This window comes from Ursus maritimus, unplaced genomic scaffold (genome assembly GCF_017311325.1).
Source record: "Ursus maritimus isolate PB19 unplaced genomic scaffold, ASM1731132v1 scaffold_12, whole genome shotgun sequence".
Lineage (NCBI taxonomy): Eukaryota > Metazoa > Chordata > Mammalia > Carnivora > Ursidae > Ursus > Ursus maritimus.
Genome location: NW_024423564.1, coordinates 39,877,840 through 39,899,634, shown reverse-complemented (window position 1 = coordinate 39,899,634; position 21,795 = coordinate 39,877,840).

Below are 21,795 nucleotides of genomic sequence, written 5' to 3'. Positions count from 1 at the left end.
CATTGTAACTGAGGAGACAAAAGTATTAAAAGGAAAGTGTGATGAACGGACTGTCCACGACCCAGGATGATGGCAGGAGAAGGGTAGGTAGTCTAAGTTGTTTGCCAGTGTCTTTGGTCAATCAGGGAGGTTTGGATAGAGACTGGTAAACAGCAGTGATGAGGAATAAGAGAGGCAAGATCCTTAAAGGAGCATGGATTTTTACTTGAAGGAGAAAGAACAGAGATCTGGACAGGAGCATTGGAAAAGAAGGAAAAGGCTGATCCCCAAATCCATGCCTGGTATATATGGAAAAATAGGGATTTGTCCCTCAATGGGCTTTTGGGGAGGCCGTGTACTTGTGGTGCATCCAAGTTTCAGTGTAGGCAAGGTGTTGGAAGATATCAAGGATGTTGTAAAGGTATTTTTACTCTGAGAGGAGTTTCTCTGAGACAAAGAAATAAGTTTTAGAGAAAGAGGAACATTATGGTTGGTTTAGAGGAAAGAAGTCCAAAGTGAAATGGGAATGAAAGTGTGGGAAAGGAAAGCTGACTAGAGGGAATTGTATCTTGGATGATCATCAAGAATAACATGTGTGTGAGGCACAAGGCTTCCAGAAGGAATTAGACCTGTTTTTTGGTTCCTGTCAAGATGGGGAAATCAGCCATGAAGAGGGAGTGGGGCTAAGGCTATTTGAACTGGTGACTGTGGTGGCAGGCTACCAGAGGCAGTGAGAGGATAGAGGGAAGTTTGCAAGTTATGCTCTTGCCTCTTCCCTATTTCCTTGGGACAATCAATGTCCACTCCTTCACCACAGAAATTGGCAGCAGCTGTCCAGGGATAATAAAAGAGTAGCACAAACACTCTTTTGGGGTGGGATGTGGCTGAAAGCAACCATGGAGAGACCAACTGCCCTTGGGCCTTCACTGCTCCATTTCTTTTCCCTCCAAAGGCCCAGGGATGATGAGGTTACAACATAGGAAGACCTCCTCCTTTCAGTGGCACTTCTAAGTATTAAGGGTGAAATCCTAATCAGGGGATCTGCCTGTGCAATGACAGTAAAGGGGAGGGTCAGGAGAGGTTTTGTGGTTCCTAGAGCCTTCTATCCTCCTGTCTTCTCACTTAACTCACTGGGACTGACAAACTAGCACCTGGCCTTCAAGCCATTCTCATGACACAATTCCAGATGGAATAGCTAATGCTCTTCTGTTCACAAGCACACAAAACAAAACAAAGATACTAGAACCATGAAAAGTAGAGCTATTATACACGAAAGACAATAAACTGAACACCATATATCATCTGAAGCAGTGTTATTGCAACAGAATGTACCAAGAATTTAAAGCATGCATGATAAGTGTACTTATTAGTAATATGAAGCCATAAGAAGTTATAAATAGGAAATAAGGGGAAAATGTTCAGAATGAAGAATGTGGTATTGAAGTAAAGTATATGAGCACTGTAATAGGTATCAGCAAGGACATAACAGAAGAATGAATTAATGAAGATAAGATTGAAGAACTTATCCAGAAGGAGCAAGATAGAATAAAGAGGAAAAAAAAAGACCAAGAAATATGGCTGGAGGAGAAGTGCAAATAGGATTGCACCAGTTGATAGGATTTCATAAAGGAGGGGAAAAAAAAAGAATAAATACTTAAACAAACAATATGGTTTAATTTCTCATGTTTAAAGATTAAAAAAAAATCCCAGCGTGAAAGGGCTCATACAGGACCAAACAAGATAGAGAAGGGAATACCCACACTTGAAAATTTAGTATCAGAATATAGGAACATTAAGGTGAAGAGAAAATTCTAAAAGCTTCCAGAAAGAGATTCCCTACCAAGGAAAATGCACCAGATTGACACCACTTTTCTCAACACCAACATTAGATATGTACACTTAAAAAAGAAGAAGAAATAATTTTAAGGCATTGAAGGAAAGTAACTTTGAAATAAAATTTGCTTTCATCCAGCTAAATTGTCATTCAAATATGAGAATATAATAAAAAATACTCTCAGCCTGCAAGGGCTTGTTGCACAACCCCCCACCTATCTCTCTTGGAGAAAACCTTCAAATCAGAAGAGCTTTGGGAGCGAAGAGTAATAAAATAACATGTAGTTTTAATATAAAAAATAAAATCCAGTCCCAAAGAAGTAAAAAAGAGGAAGTATAATACAATGAGCCAGGACATTTGTTGGAGGGAAAGATATCAAATGTTGATAACTTCAAGAAATCAATAATTTTTCTAGTAAAAGCAACGACCATAAGAACGAAAATCATGTTTACTTTTTTCTTCCCTTTTTAAAAACTCAAGTATAGTTAGCATACAGTGTTACGTTAGTTTGACAATATAATGATTCAACATTTCTATACATTTGTCAGTGCTCATCAGATGTTTACCTTTTATACCAACAGAAGGAAAGTAGTTCTGTCCAAATGGAAATCATAGAAGGGGAGAAAAGAGGGAGAATATAATAAATAAGAAATATGAAATAAGGTGGCTGAAATATATATGAATATAAAATAAGAACAAATGATTTAAGATCATGAATTAAAAATCTAGCATCTCAGATTGAATTAAGAAAACAAGATCCAAGAATATGTGATCTTCATCAGACACACTTAAATAACACAGAAAGATAGAAGGATTGAGAAAAGAAAGAGTAACCAACCATAGGTCAGAATAAAGGTGGGGTAAGTAGCTTCATAACTGACAAAATAGAATATAAGGCAACAAAATACCGTATTTCTAATAATATAATTTATGTACAGGTAAAAGGGAAATTAGAGTACATGAACACATATGTACTGAAATGCCATGTTAGAATGTATAAAGAAATAAGTGGCAGGAGAAACAGATAAATCAATGATGAGAGGTGGATATTTTAACACAATCTTCTTAGAAACTAAGTAGTCAAAAGGAAAGGAAAATTTTTGTAGATTAAAATGCAGTTAATAAGTTTATTCTATTAGATATATTGAAGACTATGCACTTAATCAGCAGAGACTACATATTCTTGAGCAATCAAGAACTGTTATAAAAATGTATCTTGGGACACCTGGGTGGCTCAGTGGGTTAAGTGTCTGCCTTTAGCTCAGGTCATGATCCCAGGATCCTGGGATAGAATCCTGCATCAGTTTCCTTGCTCAGGGGGGAGTCTACTTCTCCCTCTGCCTGCCACTCCCCCTGCTTGTGCTCACTCTCTCTCTCTCTCTGTCTGACAAATAATTAAATAAAATCTTCTAAAAAAATGTATCTTGTATTAGACCATAAAGGAAGTTTCCACAAATCTCAAGTGAATAATAGCAGCTATGTTCTCCAATCTCATTGCAATAAAATTGGAAATTATCTACAAAAGGACAGCTCAAAAACAAAACAAAACCCCCACCTTACGTTTGAAAACTACATGATTATTTTATTGTTTATTCTATTATAAAATAATTCTTGGATTAGAAGGAAACTATATAGGAAATTAAGAAATACTTGGCATCGAATAATAGTGAAAATACTGCATGTTAAGACCTGTGGGGCAGAGCTGAAGAAGTACTAACTTTAATGGAGATTTATAGCTTTAAATAGAGCCAGTACGAAACAAGATAGGTTTAAAACAGACATGATTAGCATTCAATTCAAGTAGTTGGAAAAAGAGCAAACACAGAGACCAGAAGGAAACAATAAAGAAAGAAACATAAATAAATGAACTGTGTATTAATTATAATAAAGCCTTCTAAAATGAAAAGCTGTTTTTTTGAAAAGGTTAATAATGTAGTGATATTTCAGGCAGGAGTCGTCAAGAAAAACAAATTCAGATAAGCACAGAACAAGAAGGCCCATGCAAAACCTTCATCTTTTTTTTCATGTGCCCAGTGGAGAAGGAGATTGCCTGAGATCCACAGAATGGGTCTTCTTGCTCATGTTATTAGAACTCTCCTCTGCCAAAGGGGGTGCAGACATTTACACACCCCATGTCCATGTGGAGAGATCTGCCTACCTACTACTCCTGTCCCCAACCTCTATTTTATCAATTTTCCTATTTTGTTTCCTCTAAGATAGAACTATAAAGGTGTTTTGCTGGCTTTGCCAGCTGAAAGAAAATTGCTTTTGATGGTCTTTACAAACAGGTATACAGAAAAAAAAAATACTGGCAGATCAATAGCTGAATACCAGAAGACGTGTTAATTGGCTTCAGTAAGGAAACAATTTCTGGAATAGCAGTTGTATTTGGAGCCCTCACCTGTTTAAGTTTATGAAAATTCACTGTCATTTTGCAAGATACAGCTATCCTTTGTAGAGTCCAAAAAGGTGAGTTGAATGGGGCATGAAGGAAATCTCTACCTCTGCATTCTTGGAGTCTTTTATGATGTAATTAATCTGCAATTTCTCCAGAAATACAATATCGAAGATTAATATAGCATTTGCTAGTTTTTATGTCCTCAGGGTTACCTAAGTAATTCTGATGGACTGTGCCTTAGGGGCTGAATCTCACTTTTGTTGTTGTTGTTGTTGTTGGTGGTGGTTGTTCTTTGATCATTCAGCCTTTGTGTGTTGATACCTTTCATGTGAACAGAATAATGACTTCTGTTTTGATCTAGAGCCAGAAATAGGAGGGGAAACCCTGAGCAGGTTCTCACTACTTTGTTGTGGGTGGTGACCTCACAACACTTTCATATTGGTCCTGACAAAGGCAGGGAACCTAAGCAATTTTCACTAACCAGACCTTCAACCTTCTGATGTATTCACTTTGGTGAGTATGGCAAATTCCGAACAAATACACACTACATGAAATGCACATTAAAATCCGAAGGCAGAAATGTTTGTGAGCTGAGATAGCTGTTTGGTGTAGTTTATGTCCAGAAAAGCCTCTGAGACTTGACTATGAGTGCAAGCAAGAATGATGAATGCAGGTTTAAATCATTCCTTTCCACCCCAAGCCAGTCCAGGCCAGTCCACTATGGCTTCCTTAAACATCCATGCTATCCTCTTTCTTCCTCACTCTTCATATATCATATATAAAAGACAAAGTCTGTTCAAAGATAAGCATTCAAAGTCATCTGAATCTATCATACTTTCATTTTACCATGTTTTCCCTTTTGATTCAGGACAAAAACCTCTTCTCTTGCTTCTCTTTTGGGTAGCCTATAATACTATCTTCCCAAATGGGATTTGGGGTATTCTTTACTATTTGTTCCTCTTGCATCCTAGAAATACATCTTTAGATCATTTCCAATGATGAGTTCAAAAGAGTCTCAGCCTCTTCTCCATGACCCACTCCTATGCATTTCCATCTGACTTCTTCTGCCCTTTGAGGGCGATTTGACAGCTTTACTCTAGGTCACCCTGAGATTGTGTATGGTCTGCTTTCAGTAGAAAAGTATCATTCATTCAGTCAAGCCAGCTTGTTGGTAGCTGAGCAGATGGCACCCTCTGATCACTCACATCTTTTAGATGAATTGTTTCTTAATTTCTTGAATACTGGAAGACTAGAAGCCAGTCCTAATTGTTTCTCACCTTGGCTTCCTTAACGTTACAGGACTGCTTCAAGTCTCAAGAAGAGAAAGGAACTTTTAGCGTTTTAAGTGAAATGTAGCAGAATGTCCTAGATTTACATTAATCATCTTTGGAGAATGTTTTTCTTCCCTTACTTGATCAAGCAATGTATTTTGTAATGAAACACTAGTTGGTTGTTATCTCTTTAGATTGCTTGCTGATAGAAATGAGTTAATGATGAATAACCACACATTCCAAAAAGACCAGCCGTCAGCATGTAGACTCTCTGAATAGAGCTCTTTAGAAAATGTTAGCAAAGTTTTACAAATTCCCATGTATACAACCTGAGAAATTGTTGAAACATGTCATAACATATATAGTATGTATGTCTCAATAAAACTGAAAAAAAATCTCTGGACCATGTTTGGTGACAACTCAGTGTGAGTTTTCTCTGGAAGGCTCCTTGACCTCTAGTGTAAATAGATTTCTTGCTGGGTCCTCTTAATACTCTATACACAACTAAATCCTAAATATGTCTGAATCCTAAAGTCCACATAACATGAATTCCCAGGTTGGGAATCCTAATGCAGCTATTAGAAACATATTTGTATCAGAATACTATAGTGATTTTCTTGAATCTTTTTGAGAGCAGAACTATGCCTTATATCCTCAATGCTAAATACAGTATGTGGCATATAGAGGAACCTACATGAACTCTTGACTAAATGAATTAGTTTATAAGCTTTTCCTCAGAGAGATGCTTTTTTTTCCTAATTGTAAAATCTATATTGCTTCCCAACATTTTAATCCGTTGTGTTGTTGGAAAGTATTTCCATTGACAATCCATTAGAGGCAGCACTGCCTATGTTCCCAGCATACCATTTAAGGGATCCTTGTGTGTAAATCTTCATGCTCATAGAAATACTGTTCTATTACTGCCCTCACAAATGATTAAAGTGAGAACAAATACTTATTTTCTGCTATTTGGTAGACATTTAAAATAGGCGTTCCCTATTTTTAATCCTTGTAACTGCGTTGTTAAGGAGAGACAAAAATCCTCCTTTATTTTAATGAATAAGAAACTGAAGTGTTGACATGTGAAAAAAGTTGTCCAAGATCTTACCAGCACTAGTAAGCAGCTGAACGAAAGTTTGCAGACAGGTCTGCCTCAATCCAGAGCTTGTGCTTTATCAAAGGCATCAGACACTGTCAACATAGCCATGAGGGATGCTGAAGGACCCTTAAATCTACTTCCAGGAATGTGTTTCTCCCTCTCTGAGTCCAGCATAAACCAGGAAGCTCTGAACTCAATGAGCACTAGTTTAAAAGAATCAATTAGCTCCAAACTTAAAACAATTCTAAATTTACAAACACGTAGTAAATATTGATTAGTAAATGCCTATAGTTCTGGATGAGAGCTATATGGCATAAAGGACTGACAAGGAAATTGAAAGAAAGCAAAAATAATTGAAATTAAATAATTGAAAAGTAAATACAGACTCATTGGGCATGGCACTAACATTAAAACCTGGCTTCGTCAACTTTAAGACTAGTGATTGTCTTACATGTTGCTGTGTGGATCATCATTCTGTTTGAAGACTAACTAGACCCTGAAGATGGAGGTGTTGAGCAACTAATGATTTCTATTGTGTTTTGCAGATCATTTCAGTCTGGTTGTTGGAACTATAAAGTTGGCATTGAAAGATATGCAGCCCTTTGGTTTAAAGATGTTTTATTTTAACACACATTCAGGAAAGTCAGTTTCCAATTATGGTGAAGCAAAGAACTAGCTTGGAAATTTCTGTAATTTATTTTCACCATGGAATGAAAGGAAGAAATAAAGCATAGAGTATTAGATCATTAAACTCAATTTTCTTTTCTTTCTTTCCTTTTTTTTTTTTCGGATAAGAAAACTAAGACACAAGGTGGCTGAATTAGTTGATTACATAGTTCATTAGTACAGAGCCTGGCTAGTTCCATGTCTCTTGATTTTTGGCCTAGTGTACTTACTAAGTAACTGATATATATATGTTTTTCAGCTAAAGGATAAAATGCAAGGTAACTTTTGAGTAAAAGATAAAATTTCTTTATACAATTAAAGATTTAAAATAAAATAGTTAAGGTAAATTTCAAATGTTCCTACATACTGAAAAGAAAGTGCCTTTCATTCTTACTACTTGACTCAACAGACATTCATTAGCTTTGTTTCCCTTCCAGTTTGGCCTGGACCCAATAATCAATTTTTCCAACTATTCTCACCATCATCCTCAATTCCCTTAAGACATTTACTGTCCATTCACCCCTTTTCTAGGCCCCCTGTTATGGATCAATGATCTGTCTTTTTGGTTCCTGCCTCTGGGTTTCTGAGAAGTGCTCAAAAAAGTTGCATAACCATGCTGATGGTGTCATTACCAGTGCAAATGTTCCAAACTCTGCCGGGCCTCTGATGATGCTTAGCAATTCTATTCTTAATCTGTGTCAGGGTCCCTTTTCTAGTCTTATATGGATTTTGTAAACTGTTACTCCTTTTCTCAATCTCTAGCCTCATCCTTCTCTCCTGCCTTAGCATATGGTGCTTCCACCTTTACTCAGAACATCAAGACCATCAAGTGAGCATTTCCTCAGTATTCCTTCTATTCACTTCTGAAATTAAATATATTTTCTTCATCTTTCACCCCTTCCTTAGAGGAAGCATAGAAGTGGTCAAGAGAAAGGGTTCTGGAGTCAGATAGCATCTTAGCTCTTCAATCTAGTAAGTGTGTGACTTTAGGCAGATTCCCTACTCTGTGCTTAAGTCTCCTTCTCTGTGTGCTGTATTTACCACATAAGCTTGATATAAAGAGTAATGAGGTTTATACATACATACACACATACAAATACCTAGAGTGCATGGCGCTTGGCACAAGGTAAGTGTACAAGTTAGCAGGACTAGTTTTTTTGTTGTTATTTTTGTTGTTATTGCCTAGGAAGGAAATTGTTCTACTCTTTCCTCAGTTAACTCCATCTATCTCCTTTAGGATTTTGAGCTTTATCTTATATCCTTTCTCTTTTCAACCTATCTCTCTCCAATGCCATCTTCTTTTCAGTTTAAAAGTAGGGGCACCTGGGTGGCTCAGTCAGTTAAGCATCTGACTCTTGGTTTCGGCTGAGGTCATGATCTCATGGATCGTGGGGTCGAGCCCCACATCGGGCTACATGGTCAGTGGGGTGTCTGCTTGAAGATTCTCTTCTTCTGCCCCTCCCCTGACTCATGTGCTCTTTCTCTAAAATAAATAAATCAATCTTGAAAAAAAAAAAAGCATTCTCAAGCATTTCATTTCTAAAAATATCAGTAATGAGCCTCTGACTATCTCTTTAGCTAATATCTAACTGTAAACCTTATCCTAACTTAACCCTGCCCTATTCTTGTCCTTCCATTAGCATGCAATTCTGGTAACTCTAAATAGTTTCTGAGCTGCCACTGGAACTCAAGCCCAGAATTCATGGTTGAGTAGGATGGTAAAATCTGCTAATTTTGAGATGCTATGACTATATGACTAAAGAATATAAAACTTACTCTTTAAAAATGAATTCAGGGATGTCAGCAAGGTGGTGGAACAGGAAGCAATGGACACTCCTTTACCCTCTGAACATAATAATTTGCCAAAATTCATGGACATCTTCCTTTTGTGAGAAACCCAGAAACTAATTGAAAGACTCTTATTCTCTAAGCAAACATAAAACCAGACTCATTGAAGCCAGTAGGGAGATTCAGAACACCTTGCCAGAATCCCTATATCCCTGGCACATTAATACATGAATTAATAAATGTGATAGACTACATTAGCAGAATGAAAGGTAAAAATCACTTGATCATCTCATACATTCAGAAAAAGCATTTGAAAAAAATTCAGCACCATTTTATGATAAAACTCAACAAATTAGGAATAGAAGTTTACCTCAATATAATAAGTTTGTATATTAAAGCCTGTAGCTAACATCATAGGCAACAGTGAAACAATGAAAACTTTTCCTCTATGATGAGGAACAAGGCAAGATTGTCCACTCTTGCTGCTTTCATTTGACACAGTATTAGAAGTCCTAGCCAGAGCAATTCGGCAAGAAAAAAAAATGCATCTTAGTTGGAAAGGAAGAAATAAAGTGATTTCTGTTCACTGATGACATAATATTTATTTATTTATTTATTTATTTAATTTTAATTTTTTTTGCTGGAATTTTTTATAATTATGTTCAATTAGCCAACATGTACTATATGTACTATTAGTTTTTGATGTAGTGTTCAATGATTCATTAGTTGCATATAACACCTAGTGCTCATCACCACATGTGCCCTCCTTGATACCCATCACCCAGTTACCCAGTACTCCCAACCTGCTCCCTTCTGTAACCCTCAGTTTGTTTCCCAGAGTCCAGAGTCTCTCATGGTTTGTCTCCCTCTCTGATTTCTTCCCATTCAGTTTTCCCTCCCTTCTGCTGTGGTCCTCTGCACTATTCCATATGTCCCACATATGAGTGAAACCATATGATAATTGTCTTTCTCTGCTTGACTTATTTCACTTAGCATAATCTCCTCCAGTTCCATCCATGTTGATGCAAATGGTGGGTATTCATCTTCTCTGATGGCTGAGTAATATCCCTTTGTATATACAAACCACATCTTCTTTATCCATTCATCTGTTGAAGGACATCTTGGCTCCTTCCACAGTTTGGCTATTGTGGACATTGCTGCTATGAACATTGGGGTGCACATGCCCTTCTTTTCACTATGTCTGAATCTTTGGGGTAAATACCTAGTAGTGCAATTGCTGGGTCATAGTTTAGCTCAATTTTTAACATCTTGAGGAACCTCCATAATGTTTTCCAGAGTAGCTGTACCAGCTTGAATTACCACCAAAAGTGTAAGAGGGTTCCCCTTTCTCCACATCCTAGTCAACACTTGTTTCCTGTCTTGTTAATTTTTGCCATTCTGACTGGTGTAAGGTGGTATCTCATTGTGGTTTTGATTTGTATTTCCCTGATGGCTAGACATGATATTTAATATAAAAAACCCTAAAGTATTCACACACACACATGCACCCTGTTAGAATAAATAAATGAATTCAGTAAAGTTTCAGGATACAAAATCAACATATAAAAACCAATTACATTTCTATACACCAACAATATACTATCTGCAAAGGTAATTAGGAAAATAATCCTATTTACAGTAGCATCAAAAAGAACAAAATGTTTAGGAATAAATTTAACCAAGAAGGTGAAAGTCTTATACTCTGAAAATTAGAAAACATTGCTGAAAGAAATTAGCAAGGACACAATAGGAGAAAGACATCCCATGTTCTTTTTAGGGGAGAATAGTACTTAAAAGCCAAGATCAGGGCATTAGGTACACTCATTGCCATTACGGTATTGTTGCTCCTAGGCTCTCAGTGGACAGAGCTAGATGATATATATGTGTATACATACATATACACACTCAGACATCCACACAACTACATCCTCATATATGCACACACACACACACATATATATACACACATTTATATCCATATTTTGATATATATCTATATGAGGCAAATCATGAATTGACACAGATATCTCCAATTCCAATCCAATACCACATGGTTCATTCTAGTTTTCCCCTTTCATATTTGTATCTCCTTTCTCTGACAGTGAGATAGCTGGCTTTCTTTAAACTTAATATTTTTATTAGTTTATAGATATTCATGAAAATAATCTCCCACTTCAGCTATCACTATTTTCCCTTCATGGATCCTGTCTTGGCCCACTCAGACTCTGAGACTACTTATCAGGCTCCCCTTCTACCTTTCCATGGGCTAATAATCCATGCCAGGCTGCTCTTTCCCATAATCCCGTTCACATGGACACTCTCTGCATGTTGCTCATGCTTTGACTTTCCATACTGGGTCATCTTTTATCCCATGCTTTCCTCATCCTGTCTGCCCTCCACATGGTTGCCCTCCTTAATCTGTTCAGATAATGATATCCCAAAATACTCTGCCTCTCTAGGTAGATGCCCTCCTCACCCTGGCTAGGCTTTAACATCTTGCTCAAGGTTACCATGGCTACCTCTTACTTTCAGCATAAATGACTAACTATATTGTTATATCCTCACTTATGGCTTTAGAACAGAACTGGTCAGGAAAGGAAGGGAAAGAAAAGGGAAATGGAAAATTGTACCCACTGGAATTTATTCCTAACCTCAGTTTCTGCCTCCAGTGCTGATCAATCTTAGTCCATCTTGTTTGTTCATTGAATCATGTGTCTTGTCAGTTGATCATGATTTCTTACTAATTCCTGCTTGTGGTCTGCTTAGCCCCTATATCTGCTTACTAAACATGTCACTCGCTTAAACTCTTCCAATGCTATGTTCCTATCTCCCTTCAGGCTGCAGATAGCAGTTTAGGATCAGGTTAGCTTCTGACTCAACCCACTTCTGCAGCAATCACAACTGTTCTCAGGAATAAAAGATAAGATGAGTGATACCAAACCAAGAATCATCTCTGAAGAGTAGTTGTTGAAACTATAGCTGTGGAGGAGGTTGAAAATAAGGAAAAAGAAGAGGAAACTAGATAATACTTTGGGAGTGGTGTTTATGTGTTTATATTTAGGGAACAGAAAGAGGAAGAAAAAAGAGAGTTGAAGAAGAGGTATCTTGGTCTGATCTACAGCCTGGAAAAAATTGAAGTAATTGGTCTAGGTGAGTAATTTTTTGAGAAGAATTTGACTCAGTGCTTTGTCCTTAAATAATTTAAATTGGAAGTGTAGTGGTATTATAAACCTGGTGTAAGCTAAGAAATATGACATTATAGAATAACTTGTTACAGTAAAAATGACTCAGTAGGTTGAGTCAAACTAAGTGATTCATCTATATAGCTTGTCAGATCATCTGACAACCATTTTGCCTGACTTTAGAGTTCAGGGTCAGTTACAGAAAGTCTTGCCTCTTCTGTTTTAGTTAACTTTTGGGTGGATAGTTTGTTATGACAATAGCGGTCTTATGAATTCATTATAAAAAGCATTGTGGAAGAGATGCTTTGGACAACAGAGCTGTCTCTTAGATTGTGTGGCTGGTTATTTGCTGAAAACACCTTTTTTGCTTAGGTGACCTTGTTTAGATTGGCAAATTCTCTGGATGTGTGGGTAGCGTGTATATTCATTTTATTCAGCACTGTATCCCTATTACCTAATATACTGCCTGGCATATTGTAGTTTTCAAGCAGTACTTGTGAAATTATTGAATGAAAGGAGATTGTTCTACACTTCTTTGAGAAGTCATCATCTGATGGTAAGACAAGTAATTATAAAACAGTTTCTGGGACAGCTGTGGGAAGGCAGTCATGGTTTAACAAAATTTCCAAGACAACGTGAGATCCAAGAAACAAAACAGATGAATAAACAAACAAACAAAAAGCAGAATCAGACCTATAAATACATAGAACAAATTGATGGTTGCCAGAGAGAAAGGGGATAGAGAGGGGGACAAAACTGGTGAAGGGGAGTGGGAGATAATAGGCTTCCAGTTACGGAAGAAATTAGTCTTGGTGATGAAAGGTACAGCATAGGGAATATAGTCAATGGTATTGTGATAGTGATATATGGTGACAGATGGTAGGTACATTTGTGGAGAGCATAGCATAACGTATAGACATGTTGAATCACTATGTTGTACACTTAAAACTAATGTAACATTGTGTATCAATTATACTCAAATAGAAAAGTTTTAAAAAATTTTTCTAAGGCAATCCTTAAGGAACATCAGTATGGAATATATTAAAGATTTGATCTGTAACAATGCAACAGGTGCATTCCTTTTAAGAAGCAGATATAATTTTTTATTGTGCCTATAATTTAGACCTTTCCTATTCAAGCTTTGATTCCTTACAGGGGGTCAACTTCCAGTGCAAATGCATTCCTCATCTCATCTCCTATCCACATGGTTACCCTCAAACAGTAAATCACTAAGAAACAGGTAGCTGGATAATACAACATTTTGAAGTCCTTTTTAGAAGCAAGTAGATGCATGCCATCTAGCAAGACAATTATGCTGATTTGATCTTCCTTTGCTACCCCAGCATACACACAGTAAAATTTCAAATAACTGTGGTCATAAAACTACCCCATTTATAAGAAAATTTTTACAGTGATTAAGTAGTTTAGTAATAATATATCTTCCAGATGGCTTAGTGAGAGTTGCTGTAAGATGGTTATTTCCATCATAATTTTGTTTTTACCCCCATTGTTACATTCATCAGGCAATAACCTTTTCAATAGTTCGGGGTTTAACTTTTTTTTTTTTTTTTAAGATTTTATTTATTTATTTGACACAGAGAGAGCGCCAGCGAGAGGGGGAACACAAGCAAGGGTAGTGGGAGAGGAAGAAGCAGGCTCCCAGCAGAGGAGCCCAATGCGGGGCTCGATCCCAGGACCCTGGGATCAGGCCCTGAGCCAAAGGCAGACGCTTAACGACTGAGCCACCCAGGCGCCCCCAGGGGTTTAACTTTTTAAAGAAAATGGCACTTAAACAAGTATTTCCCATATGGGAAGAAGGGGACTAACCTTTATTTAGCTTATGCTCTATACCTAGCAGTATGCTATTTAATCTTAAAAGATTTATCTTTCTGTTAAGTGAAGCATAGATAATAATTAGTCAGTGTTTTTCATTAAGTCAGTTATTAAAAAAACCCTAATAGTTAAAAGCTAGCATTCAAGAGCAGACAGATCTCGTTTAAATTCTGGCTTCTCTCTCTTCTAGCAGGGCTTTTGGGCAGGTTATCTAATGTTTCTTAGCCCAAACTTACCCATTAATAAGCTGGATTTAATCATATTGCTTATTTCATTGAGATGTTTGGAGCATTCAGTGAGATCATACATGTAAAGCAGTTAGCTTAATACCTGACACATAATAAGTGCTCAATAAATATTAATATTCTTTATTATAGAAGGCTGTCTGGCTTTTCTCACTTATTTTAGTGCTTTCAAGGTTGTTCCATGTTGTAGTACATATCAGTACTTAATTTCTTTTTATGACTGGATAATATGCCTTTGTGTGAATATTATCACATTTTGTTGATCCGTTCATCAGTTGATTGACATTTGGGTGTTTCCACCTTTTGGTGATTGTAAATAGTGCTGCTATGAATATTTGTGTACAAGTTTTTGCCTGAATACCTGTTTTCAGTTCTTTTGGATATATGCCTAGAAGTGGAATTGCTGGATCGTAGGGCAATTCTACATTTAATTTTTTTGAGAACTACAAACTGATTTCTGCAGTGGCTGCACCATTTTGCATTCCCACTGGTGATATATGAAAGTTCCAAAATTTCCACATCCTCACCAAAACTTATTATTTTCTGTTTTTAAAAGTGATGGCCAGCCTAGTGGTCTAAAGTGTTTGTGGCTGTTTACATGTCTCGACTAGACTATTAGCTTTTCTGGGGGAGGATCTAAATCTTATTTCCTTTCTCACACATTGAACAATAAATGAATTTTATTTGTTATTATAGCAATACCAGACTTTAAGGAGTCTGTGATTTAGTGGGAGATGTAGATGCAAAAAGATGTTTAAAATATGCAGGAGGAGCCCTATGGGAGGATGTGCAGAGCACAAAACGGTGTAGAGGGAACACGGTTGGATGATTCTTCCTGGGGCACTGTGGGAAGGCTTCAGAGAGGAACTGACCAGTGACCTGGGTCTTTGTGGGGAAGGAAGTAGGCTAGGTGGAGAACTAGGTCAATGACATTCCAGGCAGACGGAGAATCATAGGCAAAGGCAGGCAAGCGGGAAAGAGCAGGTTGCACGTAGTATTTGAATACAAGCAAAAGGATATCTCGACGATGAAAATACTATTTATGTTTATTTGAAGTGTCAACAAAGTAAGAAAGAAGTCTTATTTAAACTGCTATCAGTTGTATGTAAATTAATAAAAGAAAAATATCCAAATAATACAAATATGTCAAAAAGCTATGATAGAATAACGACAGTATAGAGCAATTTCTACATTTCAGCACTAACTGGCTTTGTGACCTTGGGCAGTTGATGACTTTGTGAAATAAAAGGGCCAGAATAGATGGGTTTTAAGATTCTTTCTAGCCTAACCTTCTATGAGGTAAAACAAACAAGCAACTGACTCCACAGTTTCTCTTTTTGACTGAGAAGTCTGGTAAAGTTAATCAAATCATTTAGACTGGTTCATGTGTATGGAAGCAAACACAGACATTTTGCTCATCATTTCCATATGGCCTATTGGTAGCCATCATGAGGCATTTTGCCTGGAAACTTCCTCTCAAAATATTGCAGAGAATAGAGAATTGAAACAGCATGTTGCAATGAAACATTTGTTAGGGTGGTTTTCATTTGTGTGTGAAAAATTGGATTTATCATGTCCTCTATCATGTACCTTCAGCCCTTCCTTAGAGATGTCAGTATACCTTCACGCAAGTGAAAGCTTTGTCACATATATTTCACCCTGCTTGGGTTTGCTTTCTGACCATTTTTTCCAGTAGTGCATGAATCAGGTTGATCGAGAGATTCTTTTGAAATTTGGCAGATCTTCACATATGCGAAATTTCCTAATATCTTAGCTCTTAGCTGCTTCTTTTTCTTTAGCCCTCCTGCAGGCTTCTTGACAAATTTTTTTGGTATTTTGATTTCATGCTTGTAAACTGGACACAAATTTTCCACTGAGAACATTGGACAAAGGCTGATGGCCTCCCTGCTGCCTATAACAAAAGGTCATATCTCAAACAGTCATGGTGATAGCTTGAAGAATGCTTTCAGAGGAGTGTAGTCTATCATGCAGATCTATGTCATTTATCTTCCACGGAAGCACCTCAAATATAATTTAATGAAAGAAAGCATAGAAATGTTTCTGCTGGGAATAAACAATAGCCTTTCACAGTTACCACTGCAGATCTCATTAATAAAAGAACATGTCTTTACTGCTGCTAATGAACAGGAAAGCTGAGTTTTATGTTTTCTAAATATGTGTAACTCCTATAAATTGACTACTATTGCAAACTGGGATCATTTAATTACACCCTGTTTTTAGGTTTCTTTGGTAATTAATGATAGCCATTTAAAATTTTCAGGTGGGTAAGGATGAACTCCCTCCCTCCAGCCTTGCTAACATTGCGGTAAAATACGTCTTAGACCAACTGGGCCACAAAAATAGACATTTGGTAAACAAACATTTATTAGCCAACAGGCACAAAATACGTCATAGATCTGTGCTGAAGAAATCTCAGGTTTCTGATCATTGTTATGCTCTGACACCATCTTGGAAGAATGGCTCTCTCAAGAAGGACACAAGGCATTTTAGAAGCAAGATGCTGCTTCTCTTATGGTTTATATTAAGCAATCAAAAATCCTCTCATAACTGGACCCAGGACCACCTAGAGATCAAGCTACAGGCACTATCCTGAAGGTTGAAGCTAACGATCTCACCGGATTCTTATACTCTGCTCATTTAAGAGTGGTAAATGTTTTCAAAATATTTTAACCAATCCACATCTCTTGAATCCTTTAAATTTATCAAATGAGGATGTATTTCTAATACTTACTTTGCTAACAGACAAACCATGGATTTCACCTATAATATTTTATTTTTGACATGAAGTATGCTATCTAATAAAACATCTGTTGATGATCCCAAAGCTGGAAATGGGAACACTTGTAATACCCACCCGTGGAGTATGACCTTAAAGGGGTAAAGCTAGCTGGTCTCCTCTGGGGTACAAATTCCTAATTAGAGCATCTTATTGTATCTGGCTTGTAACTGAACTAATGATGTGATACCACCCTGTCTATGCTGAAATGCTTTAAAGAAAATTACAGACAAACACTCAGTAGTACCTTGTGTGTTTGTTTCCTATTGCTATTGTAACAAATTCCTTGGAATTTAGTGGCTTAAACAATAAAAATTGATTCTCTTATAGTTCTGGAGGTTAGAAGTCCAAAATTATGTTGTGGAGCTAAAATCAAGGTGTTGGCAAGGCTACATTCTTTCTGGAGGCTCTAGGGGAGTATCTGTTTCCTTATCTTTTCCTGCTTCTAGAGGCTGCCCACATTCTTGGCTCCTGGCACCATTGCTCCTTCTTCAAAGCCAGCAATGGCTGGTAGAGTCTTTCTCATGGTGCATTATTCTGGTTCTCTGCTTTCATCATATTTCCTTCTCTGACTCTTCTCCCCACTGCCCCCCCCTTCCTTATAAGAACGCTTGTGATTTTTGGACCCACCTTGATAATCTAGGATCATCTTCCCATCTCAAGTCCCTTAATCACATCTGCTGAAGTCCCATTCACAAGTTCTGTGGATTAGGATGTGGACATCTTTGGGGAAACATTATTCTGCTTGTTACCCTCCTGCTAATATTTTAAGTAATTCCCTTAAAGATAATTTTAATTTAACTTCAATTATGGAGTCCTATAGGGAAAATAGAAAAGATGTGGGCTTTGAACCTGACAGATCATGGTTAAATCTTGGCTTCTTACCCAACAAGCTGTAAGCCATGGGAAAGGAAAATGGAACCATATATAATATAATGTATCTCGCCATGAAGATTAAATAAAATAATGGGTGAAAACCTGGCCCAGTGCCTGTCATATAGGAGACACTAAATGAATGCTAGCTAAAGGTAGCTATCATGATCATTAGCAGAACTGTAGAGCTGTAAAGAATCTCAGAGATTATTTCTACTTCTTTCAGCAGAACTACCTTTTATGGTCTCAAACAAAATCTTTTTTTTAAATTGAAATATAGTTGACACACAATGTTCAAATACAATCTTACATAGAATTTCATGAAGAGCCTCAATTTACAAAAAACAATAAAAGCAACAGATAGTTCTCTTAGGTGGAATAATTTCCTTTCACCTTGTCCTCATCATGCCTCTCCTTCTTTTCCTTCTGCTTTCTTGTTTTTCTTTTCTGCTTTTTGGCAGATAATCCTTTGCTGTTACCAGAGCCCTGGTCTCTAGTCTAAGGATAATAGCTTGAAAGCCATGGATCTAGTCTGATTTCTCATTTTGCACTGAAAGATAAAGAGGCACAGAGAGGTTAAGTGACTTCCAAGGTTGCACAGCTACTCAGTGGAAAAAGAGGTATCAGAATCCAGTACTCTGGATTCTTAGTTCAATGTTTTTTCTCTATATCATGTTGGAGGTAGATATAGTAGAGTGGCCAGAAAGCTGTTACAGAAATGAAGAATTTTAAGAAATTTAGTTAAGGCAAAATATCCTAAATGATGGCAAAAATAAAAGGAGCCTTTCTTCTACCACAAAATCTGGTTTTGTATATTGCAAAAACAGCCCTCAGAAGTAACAGAATTTGGCACTTCATCAGCACCACATAAAAGGAATGTTGTTTGTGAGATGTACTAGATTAGAACCAGCTTCTCTTCAGTGAAACAGTGTTAGAATTTTGTTTGAAGCTGGGGTTCTCCACAAAGATTTAGAGTTTTGAATTTAGGTTCCAGAGAGCTGGGGCTCTGATGAAAATCTCAGAACATGCTGGTAGGACAAGGCAAGTGCTACAAAGCAGAGTGTGGCTGTCTTCTGCTGCCCAGCCAGGCTAAGGGAGACCAGATGTCTTCATTTTCAACTTCCCTTTCAGCTCTGGGTCAGAATTCTCTCTCTGCCAAGTGCTCTGGGGTGTTATAAACGAGACAGAATAAACTGCCTGCCAAATTTTGCTATGAAACCAGTTTTAGTCTAGCCCATCCCTGAAATACAAAAGTTCATTTCTTTTGGACTTAAAAACTCAACAGTCCAATGAAACAGTGTAGTCCTTGTACAAAATTAGTGCAGAACTAATTAGGTTACTAGTTTTAAAATCAATTTCATTTAACTCTGGTATAAACAATATTTAATTATTTCATGAATGAGCATGAACGTAAACATTCAATTATATTTTTTCATGGTTATACTCAATGTGATATCTTGGTTATACTTTAGGTATGCAAACAAAAGTGTGTCTATTGTGTGGACAATAGATTCAGTCCATGGTAAAGACTCATTCACAATAAAGTTAGTGCAGGTTATTTAAAGACACCAATATTATTGATGACTGTTAGAACCNNNGCAGGAAAAGTAATGGTGAGTTAATTTTCTTGCCAAAAGAACTTGTTCATTTCATAAAAAACAAAAACACATCATATATCCAAAATCTACCCATTGATCATTTGAGTCTATTTTTCATTCTGACTGATTACATTTTTTGTGTCACCTATTACTGATGAATTGTATGGGAGAGATGACTGGTGAGACACTTGAGACTGTTTTTTCTTTTTAACATTTATCAATTTATCAATATTGATTTCTCTTAGGAGGCAGTCTGGCATGGTAATATGATAGCATGAGCATAGGATTTAGTTAGCTAGGCTTGAGTGAGAGTTCTAGCTTTAGCACATACTACCCTTAGCAACCTAACAACTTTAGGAAAGTTCTCCTATCTGCAAGATAATAATATGTGCCTTGCCTGGTTTTTGAGAGTATAACCTGGAAAACTGATGTAAAATTGTCTTGTGAAATATTGTAGAGTGCTAGTTTTTGCTTCTCTGATGTATGTCAGATAGCTGTTCTTTTTTTTTTTTTAAAGATTTTTTAATTTATGTATTCGACAGAGATAGAGACAGCCAGCGAGAGAGGGAACACAAGCAGGGGGAGTGGGAGAGGAAGAAGCAGGCTCATAGCGGAGAAGCCTGATGTGGGGCTCGATCCCATAACGCCAGGATCACGCCCTGAGCTGAAGGCAGACGCCCAACCGTTGTGCCACCCAGGCGCCCCCAGATAGCTGTTCTAATAAGATTTTTTTTCAGTAAAAAGCTAGAAGCTACTACAACTATTATTTCCATCTTGGGATGGTAACAGAATATTCCCCCTATTCCTTATGTCTGTGATCTGGTTTATGTTTCATGTAGAACTAGTTGTCACCTCTTCTTTGGAAGGTCTGAATTAGTCTTCTGTATATAACATTTTACCCTTAGTCAATTATTCCAATGCTACAGAGTTTCTTTACTTATTTGAACTTTAAGCCATGAAAATTTCTACTCACTTGTACCTTGACTTTTGACTTTTGTCTGTCTCCTTGGGATATTTTTCTTTCAATTTTCTTTCTTGAATGATTTCCTCCATTCTGATTAAGAGCAATTCAAGCAAGATGTATATGGAACAGGAGGGAGAAAGCCATCCATGTAAAACTATCAGATGGCTTGTTTGGGTTGTTTGTAATAATTCATCTAAGAATCTAATTGGTAAGAAAGTCATAAAAATAGTTATGTGTCTGATATATCTAATTTAATATACAAGATGATTTGATATTATAACCCAGGGTGATAACTAGGAGAAAATGATACTTAGTAAGATGGAAGTTAAAATAAGGAATCTAATGGTTTTGTACCCAATTCTAATGTGAGGGGTTGGTTTTCCCACACCACCAAACAATTCTTGGACACCAACTTGGTGTCTGACAATTCAACTCAATTCTGATATTCATTGTCTACCTGAAAATGGTGTCTCATCCACAGATTAAGGGCTCAGTCGCACAAAACTGTTCCTTAACCCCCAACTTCAGACACCAGTCACAAGTTCGGGTTGTCACTTATTCTTCTGACTGAATGGATATAAATTGGATTCCAGTGACAACTTGCCCAACACTTGGGTTAAATTAATTTGCTAGAGTGGCTTGCAGAACTCAGGGGAGCATTTAATTTACAAGATTACAGGTTTATTATTAAAGCATATAACTCAAGAACATCAATGGAAGAGATGCATAGGGCAAGGTATGGGGAAAGGGTGAAGAGCTTCTGTGTCTTCTCTGAGCATACCACTCTCCCCAAATCTCCATGTATTCACCAACATGGAAGGTCTCTGAACCCTCTCCTTTTGGATTTTTGTGAGGTTTCATTATGTAGGCATGATTGATGAAATCATTGGCCATTAGTGATTGAACTCAATTTCCAGCCCCTCTGCCCTCCCTAAAGTCACCTCATTAACATGATAAAAGACACTTTTATTATGTCTTGGAATAATAAAGATATTATCACTCCAAGAGTTTTAGGAGTTCTATGCCAGAAACATAGACAAAGACTATATTTATATATTTGTTTATTATAAATCACAATATCACATTATGTTATAAAAGAGTGATTTGCTAAAGAGGAAAGAAGAGATATATATAAAGTACATAGGTGGAAATCTACTGTAGAGTTGACATATACTGTTGAAATTATAATTAAGATTAAAAATGAGAAGATCATAGAAGAACCAACCATTTTGAGATTATATTAAATGACTATCTGAGCAAACAGATAC